The sequence below is a fragment of the Arachis duranensis genome, chromosome 6 (genome assembly GCF_000817695.3).
Source record: "Arachis duranensis cultivar V14167 chromosome 6, aradu.V14167.gnm2.J7QH, whole genome shotgun sequence".
Lineage (NCBI taxonomy): Eukaryota > Viridiplantae > Streptophyta > Magnoliopsida > Fabales > Fabaceae > Arachis > Arachis duranensis.
The window spans coordinates 16360758-16375865 of NC_029777.3; positions in this window are offsets into that span (position 1 = coordinate 16360758).

Consider the following 15108-nt stretch of genomic DNA (forward strand, 5'->3'; position numbering starts at 1 on the left):
TTGCAATACTCGCAGGGGCTAGAATACCAACAAAGTACTGGGGGAAGCCTTTCTAGCTGCTGTATACTTGATAAACAGGTTGCCTACCCAAGTGCTGCAAGGTCAATCTCCATTTGAAAAGCTGTTTGCAAAGCAATTTGACTACACAAGCCTCAAGGTGTTTGGTTGTCTGTGTTTTCCACATTTGAAGCCTTAAAATAGGCACAAATTGGAGTTCAGGTTAGCTCCTTGTGTCTTCCTAGGCTACAGCACAATCCACAAAGGCTTCAAGTGCCATACTGAACAAGGAAAAGTGGTGATCTCAAGTAATGTGGTGTTTGATGAGCACCAATTCTCTTTCAAAAATGACAAGTTTAAACCCTCACAATCACAAGAATGAGATTCTCTACCCTAACCTCAATCAGCACCAACCATTCCGCTTCTAAGAATTCCTGTAGCTCCAACATTAGCCTCGAACAACAATCTCCCAAATAGCTATAATAATCCTTCCCATACACCAACTTATGTTTAGCCTAGATTAAGAAACTCCACTTTCCCACCAGTACAACCTCACCTCATCACACTCTCAACTCTAGTCCTAGTCCCTTATTCACTCCAAACATACAACCACATAATCCCACTTCTTCTTTCCCTGTGCCATCAACACCATTAGCTACACCAATTCCAATTTCCATTTCAGATTTTGAAATTGTCCTCCCCCTAGAAAATGAACCCCTGAATGCACTTTTGAATATTCATTCCATGATCACGAGAAGTAAAAATGGAGTGTTTAGGTCTAGGGTCTTCTCTACTCATGTTGAACCAAGATTAGTAAAAGATGCTCTGACAAATCCAGCCTGAAAGGCTGTCATAAATGGAGAGTACAATGTTCTAATCCAGAATCATACCTAGAAGCTGGTTCCTTTACCACAAGAAAGAGAAGCAGTAGGCAGCAGGTGGGTATTTCAAGTTAAGTATAACTCTGATGGTAGCCTCCAGAAATACAAAGCCCGTTTGGTGGCCCAGGACTTTTCACAAAGGAAAGGCTTTGATTTCACTAAGACATACAGTCTTGTTGTCAAACCCACCTCAATTCGAATTGTGCTTACCTTGGCTTTGTGCGAAAATCGGGAGATTAGACAGCTTGACGTGAACAATGCGTTCTTGCATGGTGATCTAACCGAGGATGTTTACATGAAGCAACCAAGAGGCTATGAACTGGGAGATGGTCATTTAGTTTGCAAACTAACGAAGGCACTTTATGGCTTGAAGTAGGCACCAAGGACCTGGTATCACAAGCTCTCTACAGCCTTGCAACACCTTGGATTCAGTGCTACAAAATCTGATGTCTTTGTCTTTGTTAGATTCAAACAAAACTCTACATTATTTGTGCTTGTGTATGTCGATGATATAATAATCACAGGAGACTCTAAAGAAGCAATTGGCTAAGTGATTCAGCAGCTAAATCACAAATTTACACTTAAGGATCTAGGTGATTTGCACTACTTTTTTGGGATTCAGGTAACTAAGACTAATGCTAGTAGTTTAGTCCTGTCTCAAGAGAAGTATGTCAAAAACTTACTCAAAATGGCAGAAATGGAGAACTGTAAACCCTGCCATACACCTCTTCCATCCTCAATTAAATTTTCTGCCTTTGGTGGTTCAGTCTTTCACAACCCGAAGCTTTACAAGTCAGTTGTGGGGAGCCTGCAGTACCTCACAGTAACTCGTCCAGAGCTGTCTTATTGTGTAAGCAGACTATCACAGTTTATGCACACACCTCTAGATGACCATTGTAAGCTGGTAAAGAGGGTGCTGAGATATGTCAGTGGCACATCAGGCTTCGGGTTGCACCTACACAAAACAAGCATTCACAGTATTTCAGCATATAGTGACTCGGACTGGGGAGGTGATCCAGATGATAGAAAATTCTTGAAAGAAATTTGGTGTCATGGAGCTCAAAGAAGCAAGGTGCTGTTGCAAAGTCCAACATCAAAGCTGAAGATAGAGCTATGGCAGACCTAGTTGCTGAGCTGATCTGGATAAAGGACCTCATGGTTGAACTAAGAATTCCACTCCAAACATCTCCCTAAATACACTATGACAATCTTAGTGCAGTATTGTTGGCAACAAACCGAATCTTGCACTCAAAGTCAAAACACTTTGAGATTGGTCTGCATTTTGTTCGAGACTATGTCACCAAACAGGTTGTTCAAGTCACTCATGTGCCTGAAATTGTGCAATTGGCTGATGCGTTGACAAAATCACTGCCAAGTGCTGCCTTTCTGGAATCGAGAACAAAGTTGATGGTAGAAGACCTGGAACAATACTAATCTCCCTCTGTCAGACTTAAAGAAAAAGATTCAAAGGGAGAAGGGAACTCAGAGCAGTGTGAGAGAGCAGAGAACAAGGACAGCAGCAGCAATAGCATGAGTCATGACAGTAAGTCAACTAATGAGCCAAATGAGTCTGGCAAGTCAAGAGCACCAGAAGGAAAGCTGATTAGCAGGGGTCATGATAGAGTAAGCTGAGAGAATGAAAGGCAATTAGTCAGCTCAGTCTTTAGTTAGCTTAGTTAGCTCACACACATAGTTAATTAGTGCTCCTACTGAACTCATGTGAATCTTCAACTTTACCATTTTTGTAATTCAATCAGAAACAGAACTCTCTGCTCTCATTTCTTCTTCAATCCTTCTCTTCTTAATTTTCTTCTTTAAGTCGGATACCTTTTCACATATAATATACCAAAGATAAAATTATTATAGAAAAAAATATATAAATAATTTTCATATGTACAAATTAAATAAAACTACCTTAAATTACTTTTAATATACATATTATTCAAAGTTTTGCCCTAGATGATTCATGAAAATAAGAAGCTAAGGAACAGTCCGTTCTTAACTGGCAAGTGGAAAAATTAATAAATAAATAAATATTCAAAAAGATGAAAAATTGAAAAGAGGCATTCCATATGGCCATTCCACTCAATGGAGGACATTAAACCCCACAAAAGAGAAATATATCTTTATTATAAAATAAATAATTTACATATCATCACATGATTGAATTTGCCTTCGATATTAAGGAAACAAAAGTGAAACCAAACTGAAAGTTAGAATTATTCTATATATTAAGCATGCATGTCTTTTAATAATAACAATAATAATAAGGTATTTTAGGGCACTATTACTGTAAGTATATTAATATAATAATATATAATTATTTATATATCTCTATTTATTAGTTAATAGATAAATAATATTAATTATCATATATCATAATATCAATGGTTTATGATTAAAAAAATCTAAAATTTAATTTTTATCGATCTGAAGAAAATGAAGAGATATACAAAGAAGAAACTAATTGCATTTGCATTGCATGCATGCAATAATGAAACAGCAAGTACTCCGTTTCTTTTTCTAGTTAAAATATCACTATTTGAAATCCAATGACTTATATATGTATAATCTATACACCATAATATAATGTTTTCTAAAACTATATATATATGAACTTTTGATTACCAATATTCGAATTCAAAATTTCATTTGAAAATGATAAGTAATAAATAGCCTTATCCTTTTAGTAACTTCAAAATCAAAGCCCTAAAAAAAAAAAAACCTAGTAGTAAGAGAGGTCATTATAACTATTCTTTTTTTACTAGAAGAAAATTTATTTTTCATTCATACAAAAACCAAATAGTACTTGTAAGGATCATAGAAACATCAGTTTTATATCGATACAAAAATAAATAAATATCTTATATATTAAACTATAATCTGATAAAAAACACAATATTCAATTACTAAAAATCTTAAAAAATAAAGACAGAGATAAAATTGAATCTCTTTTATTTTTAAATCTATATATACATGCTGATTTACAGTAAAAATATATCTTCTTTTATACATATGTGCCATTATAACTATTTTTAAGAATAAATTAGTTAATATTTATGAACTNTATAAATCAAATAAAAAATAATAATATAATAAATATAAAAAAATTTATATATTTTTTTATTAATTTAATTTTTTAAAGAGTATATATCCATTTTGGTTCTCAAAAAATTTTAGACTGGATACTTTAGTCCCCAACTAAAATTAATTACTCGATTAGTCGCTAACAATTAACTCCGTCAGTCACTTAGGTCCTTTACTCCGTTAATTCTAACGGAGGACAAAATAGTCCCTAACAACTCTAATAGGGGACAAAATAGTCCCTGATCTCCTCTGTTCGGAAACGACACTGTTCTCTCTCAATTTCCATCGTTCTAATACTGTAACTTTAAACTACACAATACACACTCTATAAATTTAATGTTCACAAGAAAAAAAATCCTCAACTTATTCTCAACCAATTCATACTTAGGAAACTAATGCCTATGTCTCTCAACTAGTTGTCGTCTTCGATGGATCCCATGAATCCAGATAGCAAGTCTGACTTGTTAAGACTTCTCGTCGTCGTTGCCATCTCTCTCCTCCTCTGCCCTAACATTTCTATGACCACATTGTCCACCACTCTGATCGCTTCCTTCAGCTTCTTCTCCGAATCAATGTTCAGTAATCGCTTCAGTTTTTATATGAGCGGCAACAACGACATTGCTCGTTGTAATAGCTTGGATGCGAGAGCGAAGCTGTTTGCCAACTTGGACTTCGGAAAAGAAGGAATGAAGCACTCGGTGTCTATTTCAAATGAGAATTCGCATATGATGTTGAAGGAGAATCTTCTCATGATGTCCTAATGTCCAACAATCTATATTGCTTGTCGGAGAGCGGAGAAAGGTGTGCCCTTAAAGTAGTTGTGGAACTTGGTCTTGAGGATGTCGTGGACGTTGTCGGGGTTAGAGGTGATGTTATCAAATACGTGGAAGTGGATGCTATTGGTGGGTGAAGTGCAGAAGAGGTGGATGTACCAGTCACAGATTTAAGAAGTGTGTGGTCCATGACATGTTGAGGTAGGTGCGACACGTGTGACAATTACACCATGGCTTAATCTTGGAGCTAAAGAGGAGGAAGGAAAAGATGGAAAAGAAGACTGTGAAGGTGAAGAATGAGAGTATGAATGTTAGGGTTATGCGAGATATGATAAAAATTCGGGAAGACCAGTATCATTTTCGAATAAAGGGGTCATGGATATTTTGTCCCTTGTTAAGTTGTCAGAGATCATTTTGTCCCATGTTAGAGATTTCAGGGATCATTTTGTCTTCCGTAGAATTGACGGAGCCAAGAAACCAAGTGATTGACGGAATTAATTGTTAGGGACCAATCGAATAATTAATATTAGTTAGGGACTAAAATGTCTAATTTAAAATTTTTTGAGATATATACTTTTTCTTTTAAATTAAATAAATAGTTTCATGCCCATATAAACAAATATAGGCAAAGGCATAACTAGAACTACTTAGGTTTAGAGATTATAAAGTAGAGCAATTTGAGTGGCACTTTTGGCATGGAGGTCATATGGCATCACATTTCACAAATCACATGGATATGATGTACGAAACAAAATCTATATTTCTTACGTATATCAACTGCTTATCTGTAAAAGCAACTGCACTACCAAAAAGAGAAGCACAAACAACCCTTAATTAATTACTTGATCCATGAACTGTAATCATGTTTATTTGTCCCTAATTAATCAGGTCTTTTTGTTTAATACTACTAGTTAATTATATGTATACTTTATCCGAAAATTCATCTTGCATTAGACAGAACGTAACACATCTATTTTTATATATTTTTCGAGATATATTTATTTATGTTGCATTTTTTTATTAATTTAAGCATTTGAAAAAAATAATTTTATGACACAGTATTAAAGTTTTATGTTTAAAAGGTTTATAGTTCAATTTTTGATAAACTAACAAAAAATAATATAAGATAAATAAAAAAAATTATACAAAAAATAAAAAAAAAACTCGAAAAATTCTTAGTTGAAGGGACATATTTTAGAAATATATTTATTCATATTGAAAAACACGGTTTCATGACATCCGTTATCCTTTTTAATTACTTCATATGTATTAAAAGGTTTATTTTAGTTGAAGAGAAATATATTAATGTCATCAATGTAAAATGTAAAGCAAATGGTTATAGATTATTTATATTTGAATTAAGACGGTTTTAAGAGGTAATAATAGTTGTCAAATAATATATTTATAGAATAATGCTACATATTTAAGTTATTTTATGAATTAAATTTAGCTAAATTAAATAATAAAATTTAAAATAATATTAGTTATAACTATTTTTTGTTATGTTAAATCAATTTAATTAAATTTAGTTGACAACAAAAAAAATTGAATGTGTTATTCATTATAATGGTCATCTCTTTCAACCATGTATATCTTTTAATACGCTAATTCCCTTATATAAAAAGACTAGGTGCATTATTTAAAACGTAAATAATTTTGCAAGTGATTACCCAACTGTATGTACTAATAAATTAAAAAAGAAAGAAAGAAGAGAAGAAAACAATTATAAATCTTCAATATTTTCAAAATTTAGCATCTCAACTTAATTTAAAAAAATAACTTAATAAATATATTAGTTGCCAAATATTTATAGAAAATTATACATCATGGTTATTATATCCTCGAACCATATAAAATTAAAGAATTCTAACTTCTAATCATCATTTACTAATGAAGAACTATAACTATATATCCTTGCCCAAAAAAAAAAAGTTGTGCCATGATATAGTTTAAATTGTGTAGAGATCTTTTTTTTAATTTATTTTATGTTAAATTTATTTATTTTAGAAAAATAACAAAAATTAAATTCTATTTTTTTATTTTAATAATTTTGATATCTTATTATAAAATTATCTATCTTTAAAAATTAAGAAAAAATATATAAATAATTATATTTGAAATAATGAATAGTTTGAATTAATGATCATTTTATATAGTCTCCTTTGTTGGTGCTACTTTTAAATAACAATTAAGTAATGAAACTTTATTAGAGAAAGCAAATAAAAGTAAAAATGAGTTTTCTTCTTTGAAAAGATGAAACATACATATGAGCAAGTTAATAATATTTGGGACCCCTTTTAACAATAACGAAAATATTTGATAATTAAAAAATATTAATAAAAAATAACTAAAATTTATTTTATTTAATATTTAATTAATATAATAATTAATAGATATTAAATAAAATAAATTTTAACTATTTTTTATTTTTCTAATATTACTGTTTTTATAATCTCATTTTTCGTTGAAGAGAGTTCATTGCTATAGACAGAAACATAAAGACATCATGACAACAATTATTGAACTGTTATATATGGGATGTGTTTAATTTTGTGACTGAAAATCTACATTATTATAAACTTGATTTTTAATGATGAGTTATTTCAGCTTTATTTGGCATTTTTACAAAGAAGTGACACATGGATATATTATTAGCATAGGTTGAAAATTTGATCCGATTATTTGTGTATGGATTGGATGATTATTATTCTACAATAATATTTTACTAACTTTTTCACCATATGATCCAAATTATAATCTTTAGCGAAATAATTAAAAACGAGGAGAAAAAACGCGTTTATACATAAATTAGAATCATTTTAATGTGAAGAATATATTACAAATTTCACATTGCTAAAAAATAATGTTAGTCAACTCTCATCATTCCATCAACTAATTCTTAAGAGGTTAAATTGATTAAATCTTTGTAACAATTGTTAGTAATTTAAGCGACAACAAAAATGTTGCTAAATAATATAACGAATTTTTGTTTTTTTTTTTCAAAATTTAATAATTTCTTATATTGGAAATTGAAGTCAAACCATTTCAGCACAACAGAAAAACTACATGCTCGTGCTTTTTCTGTTAAGAATAAAATTTAAAGCTGAGATATTAGTAAGTTATGCCATATGATTGGCATATGTATTTTAATATATATCCGGATACCCCTACTAGCTACCAAATGACAAATTAATACCTAATTCATAAAAAAGACAATAGAAAAGGGCTAATAATAGAAGTAAGAAAATAAACTATATAATAATGGCGCTGATGAGACCTTCCAATTTCCATTATTGCTTTGATTAATTCCATCATGATGAGTACTGTGTAAAATAAAATTTTCTATGACACTTGGAAAATAGAATAATTAAGAAAATGTATCACACTATATAATTGACCTAACTCACAAGTAAATAGATTAGTTTGTTTAGCTCAACTTTTTTTTAATCCGTTTATCAAATAAATTAGTGGTTATTTTAGTAATTGCCAAAACCTACAGCTAAATTGTTAGATATTTAATATTGGAGTGGTTTATCAATTACTACAAATTATTTTGTAACAGTTTAAAATCGTGACTAAATCCTCTAAATCGCTGCCATTTGTAAATTGTGTATAGTATTAAAGTCATGATCTTATTATGCTGTTATATGAATCAGGTTAACTAACATTTAATTCTATTTTGGGAGAATACATATCAACATATATTACATGAATTTAGTTAGGGCACATGTTAATGTTATTAATTAAGAAGATTACAGAAAATTTAAAAACTTATTTTAATAATAACCTATGTTAACTAAAATTTTATGATATTAAAATTATAAACTCAAATAATAAGAAACTCCCCAAAATGCCATGGAGTACATTATTCTTTTGGCACCTCAATAAGATTCTAGCCAATGCTCATTGTTGTCCTTGGCAATGGTCAAACTTTTTAGAGTTAAATTTAAATTGGTATTTGAATTTGTATATGAGCCGTAATTTAGTTGCTAAATTTTAATTGTTTCTAATCTTTAAACTTTATAAATATGACGCATATTGATTTTTAAAACAATTTTCGACACACAAATATTAATAGAACACTGATATAAACCATTAGATGTTATGTTAGAACTTGTAAAATAATATCATTTTAATTTTGATATTTAAATAGTCTAAAAATAATAATGCTGAATTACTTGTTTTGAGAGGAAAAATTTCAATAAACACTACTTATGATGTTTTTTCGTTATTTGAATGTCAAAACAAAAATAACATAATTTTACATAATCTAATATGACATTCAACTATTTACATCAGTGTTCTGTTAATGTCTGTACGTTAAAAATTATTTCAAAGACTAATATGAGTCATATTTATAAAATTTAGAGACTAAATAAAAGCAATTAAAACTTTTAAAACTAAATTAAGATCCAAGTACAAACTCATGATCTGGTATTATCTTAACTTTTTAAGTTGTGTACGACTTGATATTGTTACATGCTACATGTATAAATCATTAATAATCACCACAATAATTAATTCCATACTAATTTTATTTATATAGTTTTATGGATATTTCTAGAAGAAACGTAGCCAAATGGAAATCTGATTGTCACAAAAATGATTAATAATGTGCAATGCATGCATGCAAACGTCATTTAATTTCTCTTTTGGGAACCAATATTATTGTTTTTCTAAAAAATCAAAATAAAGTTATTAGGTCAAGAGAAACTAACAAATTCATGACTTCATGTATCACCAAAATAAAATTAAAGCTAAATCATAAGAAGAAGATAGTATTATTCTACCACAAGCAAGACCAAATGGATACAAATTATGATCACTGTCATAATAATTAATACTCTTTCAAGTTCAAAGCATGACTTAGATTCATTAATCTAATGAATACAAAAGGCAATTTCCAAATTGATGCGTTCCATAATACAAGTTCTGGTATGTGCATGATTTTTGCATGACGTTTGACCTAACAATAACAACAATAATAATGTTTTTTCATAATTTTTCTTTTTAATCTTATGTTGAATTTCTTTTAGAATATCAATAATCAAATTCTATATCATTTAGGAATAAAAATTTTAATACTATATCATTAAATCATTTATCTAAAAATTGTTTAAGCTAGAGGTATTTAAATGATTATATATCTTACAATGTAATTGATGATCTTTTGAGTTGTGAGTTTAAAAATTAATTAATTTTATTGATGTAATAATATATGATTGAATATCAGTATTAATTTTTTTTACACTGTTAACGTATGAAACTTAAATTCTTTATTCTTTGCTTAAAAAATATTAGTTTTCTTTTTTGAAAAAAAGTAATATATTTTTAAAATTTAGTTAGTTCAAATAATTTAATATTTTTTTAAAAGTTATATATTCAAATTTCAAGAATATCAAACAGAATTAGTATTAATATTAAACAGAATTGGTATTGTGATAACTTTACTCTTAGTCCACTATTCTGGATCTCAGTTAATTTATTCAAGATATGTTATGTATACTTGCGGCTGAGTTAATAAAATTTGAAATTTTTTTTGGATAGTGTAAAGTTGCATAACTGTTTTCAATTAAGAAGAAGTGATGAATTCAAATTCATAGAGTTTACATTACCAAAAATAAACAAAAATAATATAAAAGGTACAGTATGTTTTTTGTTTATAACATTTATAATTTAAAAAAAATAATATTTTTAACATTTAATTTTATTTAATTTTGTTTTTAGTATTTTCGATTCATTCAAAGTTACTCTTAAATGTTTTCAGTTTGTCTCTAATATTTTAGATAAAGTTAACGTTTATGAGTAATTTTGACATGAATGAAAAATATTAAGAATAAAAATAAAATTAAATATTAAAATATTTTTGAAGAAAATCACTTACAGACAAAAAAAAAAGCATATTTTATTATCTTAATATAAAAGTTACAAATTCTAAGAGAAATTCCCCCTTTAGTTCTAAAATTTGGATACATATTTTTTGTCACTTAAAAAAAAAAAGACTCACTAGGTGGACAAGAATAGAAAGTTTGACAACACAAATATATGGAGGATCTATATGGAAAGAGAAAGTGGTTTTCATGATGAGGAGGCTTCATCTTCAAGTTCGATTTGCTACTTAGCTTGAAAACTTTGAAGAGCAAAACAGATTTGTCTTGAAAGAAGTATCATAATATAACTGTAGTACCTAACCTATTATGAGAAGAAACACTTTGACAAGTCTACATACAAAAAGAGGAAACATACACATCTTTAGTGGAAATAATGTGGAATGCTAAAGTAGGCCTATTGATCATAGCTACTACCTAAGTAATGTTATTGTTATTTTCCCCTCTTAATAAAAACAACTGTTCGTTTTTATAATTTTATTAAATTTTTAATTAAATTTTTATATTATTTTTTTAATTATTGGATTCATATATCATATTAAATTTATAATTAAATTTCTACTGTAATAAAAATGTTAAAAATAAAATTAATAGAATATTTTATCAAATAAAATGAATATATCTCATACTTAACTAAATATTTTGCATAATTTAATACAATATTTCGTTAATTCCAATATTTTTGTTATAGTAGAAATTTAATTACAAAATCAAATATGGTATAGAGACCTAATAAAAAAATATACAAGGACCNAATATATTTCTGTTTTAATTTATTATGTCTCTATATATAATAAAACCCTTAAATGAGTATAAATTAAGATTTTAATTTTTGTATATAGCTAGCATACATATGTCAAATACACACACTATAAGGCTTGGTAGCTCTTTGTGCATGTGCTCTATCATAGTGACTCTTTCACTTGCTCACTAAAATCAATTAAATATTGCTTTTCATCAAGTTGTTTACAAATTGAACTTTTGGGGCATTAAAATCTCTTGCAAAGTTGCAATTCTTCTGTGTTGTTCCCATCTTTAATTTGGAGGGGCCACACACTTTAATTTAGTATCCAATCTTGTATTACCAAAACATCGGAAAACACTAATTGAACTTTACACTTTACCAACAATAATTGAGGTGAAGGAACCTTCTCTTAGCTAGGCATATTTTTAGGCTTTCAAGTTTTTGAAATTGGTAAGCTTTAATTTCATTCAAGTGCTTTTATTTTTCCATGAATGTGATATATCTATATATAGTGATTTTTGCAATCCAAAAATGCAAAAGAAGATCGACACATGGAGGTTTGGAACTTGTTCAAACAAAAAGATTCATATATAATATCATAGACATGGAAGAAGCTACTAGAATTATGTAAACATATATATAACTCAAGTTATAAATTAAAAGTTAGTTTAAGAAAGGGAAGTTGTTAAATATAGCTACTTATTAATATAAAGGTTAATTTACACCGTTGATCCTAAACGTTTGGTGAAATTATAAATTGGTCCTTATATTTTAAAAGTTTGTAATTGAATCTCTAAAGATAATTAAAATTTATAATTTAGTCTTTGTCATTCAAAAAATGTTTGATTTAACAGAATATTTTTAGCATATTCTTTATTTTAACAGAATATTCTTAGCATATATTGAGAATATTCTGTCAAATCAACATTTTTTGATTGACGGGACTAAATTCTAAATTTTAATTCTCTTTAAGAACTCAATTACAAACTTTTAAAGTGTAGAGATCAATTTACAATTTCATCAAAAGTGTAAAGACCAACGGTGTAATTTAACCTAATATAAATCCCACCATCTTATATATAACTATATTTTGGACCCATATTTCACGTCTATTTACCTTATTTATGAGCTCCCAAATAACTGAATAACAAAAACAATATAAATTTTAATATCATATTAAAATTGAATTAACCCAAATTAAATTTAAAAAATTGAATTAAAAAAACGATCAAGTACTTATAAAAGCTATTATAAATTTACAACAATATTTCCGTGTCACGTGTAACAACATATATAAGATTTATTTACCAATTAAACAATTTTTTTGCTAGAGGTCTCTAAGGTAAAAGTAGGTCAAATTATTCGATTTGCTCGTAACTCAATTTATTTTATTAAATAGATCATGTTTGAGTCTTTTGTAAAATTTGATAAAAGACTTTGAAAAAATTCATAAATTTTGCTGGATCAATCTGTTTATTAATTTATTTATAAAAAAAAACTATTCTCAATAATCATTTATATATTATTAAGTCTTTTCTAGTATAATAGTTTATTTATTATTTTTGTATAATTATGGATATCATTTATATATGTAGACTATGGTTGTAAATAAAATTGTGAGTTATAACTTATTGTTGATATATCAATAATTATGAATTATAAATTATAGTACGTCTATTGTCATTTGTCAATGTGAGTCTTTTAAAAATGTATGGTTTTGAATTATAATTTATGAAGCAAAATTTTAAATTAGCTCGTCGTGAATTTATTTAGCTTTTAAATAGGCTGAAATTAATTAAACCTGAAAAAAAAAAAAGAAAAAACACTATGACAAATATGACGATAAGTAATGATTATCCCCCTGTAGCTTCAATAATAATTTATATGTCAACGAATTATAACTCAAATAATTTCTTTATTTTTATGTAGAGATATCGGATTCGAGTCTCACTCCTAACTTAAAAAAAATTAATAAATTTATATAATATTACTAAATATTTTTTTACTGACTAGTATTTTCCTACTAAAAATTAAATATGTAATAAAGAAATAATTAAAACTCTATCCAAAAAGTCATAATCAAGTTGAGCTAAATAATTAACAATACACCACCTAATTAAAACGCGAACTGTATAAAAAGTTTCCAAAAGCTATTAGGAAAATAACTTCAAAATAAACATCATCATTTTAAGACATTTAGAGAATTAGATAAGCATTTACATCACTTTATATATTTTTAATTGAATTTGATTTACATGATGATGACGATGATGATGATGTAAATTGCCTATAATACCTTTTCATTTTTTAAAAATGATTTTTGAGGTTTTTTTTTTTGGAAATAAAAGATATTTCAAGCCAATTAATAGAAGTTTAGAAAGTTAGGTCCATGGTGCTCCATATTGGAAAGCATGGAATATGCCAAAATATATATTTTAAGATAAATAGTTTTCTTCTCTGGATTTTGATTTCACCATAATTTATTCATTAACTCACTCATTATCCATTAATAATTTTTCTTTCTGAGAAAACTTTGATATCTCTTATATGTAAATTAAATCTCATTTCTTGTGAATTATGATAGTTAATTTAATTTAAAGTGATATTTCGTTCGAATTTTAAATGAGAATAATTTAATCTGACATCAGTTAAATTTGGATCAAATAAATTATAGTACATATTTAAGTTAATTAAAAAAAATATATATTAGTCCCATAGATCTATTAATTTATAATTTTAAAAATTTATTTTTTCAGCCCCTACATACATAAAAAAAGTAATACAATTTATCTAGGACCCAACAATTCTTAATATTAACAAACATTACAGATAGATAATCAGAGGTTTAAAGCTAGTGTAACACCCTAATATTCAAATCCTTATACTCGAGTCATAAGTCAATGATATTACGGTGGTACGACTCACAGGTGGATTTTTAATATATAAATATAGGTAACTTCGAAAGGAGTATTAATCGAGAAGCCTGAAAAGAGTAGAAACAAAATCGCGAAGACGTATCACTCACGTTTCGACAACGAAAAGTTAAACTGTGAAGGCGAAAGCGATATACGGACAAGGCATAAAGGAGATTAAGAGATAGATAACGGATAGATATATATAACATAAGTAATAGCCACTAGTCGCGACCCGCGAAGTTTAGGCCGGCTAGGGTACAGTATGAAAGTAGTTGACAACAGTATATCCTAATCTCTCTCAAAGGAAACATAAGAGCCTCTGTAGGCAAGTTCCAAAAGAGTTCAATACATAATATAATCTTTTCAAACAAAGGTGGAGAGATTCTAAGCAAAACACAAAGTAGAGAAAATAAATATCTTCGCCGTCTCTCAGACGAACCGCAGCTCACTTCTGAGCACCTAAACCTGTATCTGAAAAATAAGAGATATATACGGAATGAGAACCCCGGGCCCATGGGTTCCCAGTACGGTAAAAGTGTCAAATAAATACAATGCACTGCAATAAAAACTCACTAAGCATCCTAAACTCCTTTTCACCAAGTATCTAGCCTAGATTCTCACTAATCCATAAATAGGCATCTGTCGTAAGGGGATACTAAATCTAGTTCATGTTACACATGTTTCCCAACTCGCTGATTCTTCCACGAATCAGACTCAGAATCATAAGCAAAACCATCACCAGTTGTTCTGCCTCAGCAACTCTATATCAATACATCATACCCTCGCCTGGAGCTAGTGAAATCACATTACTGCATCTACCCA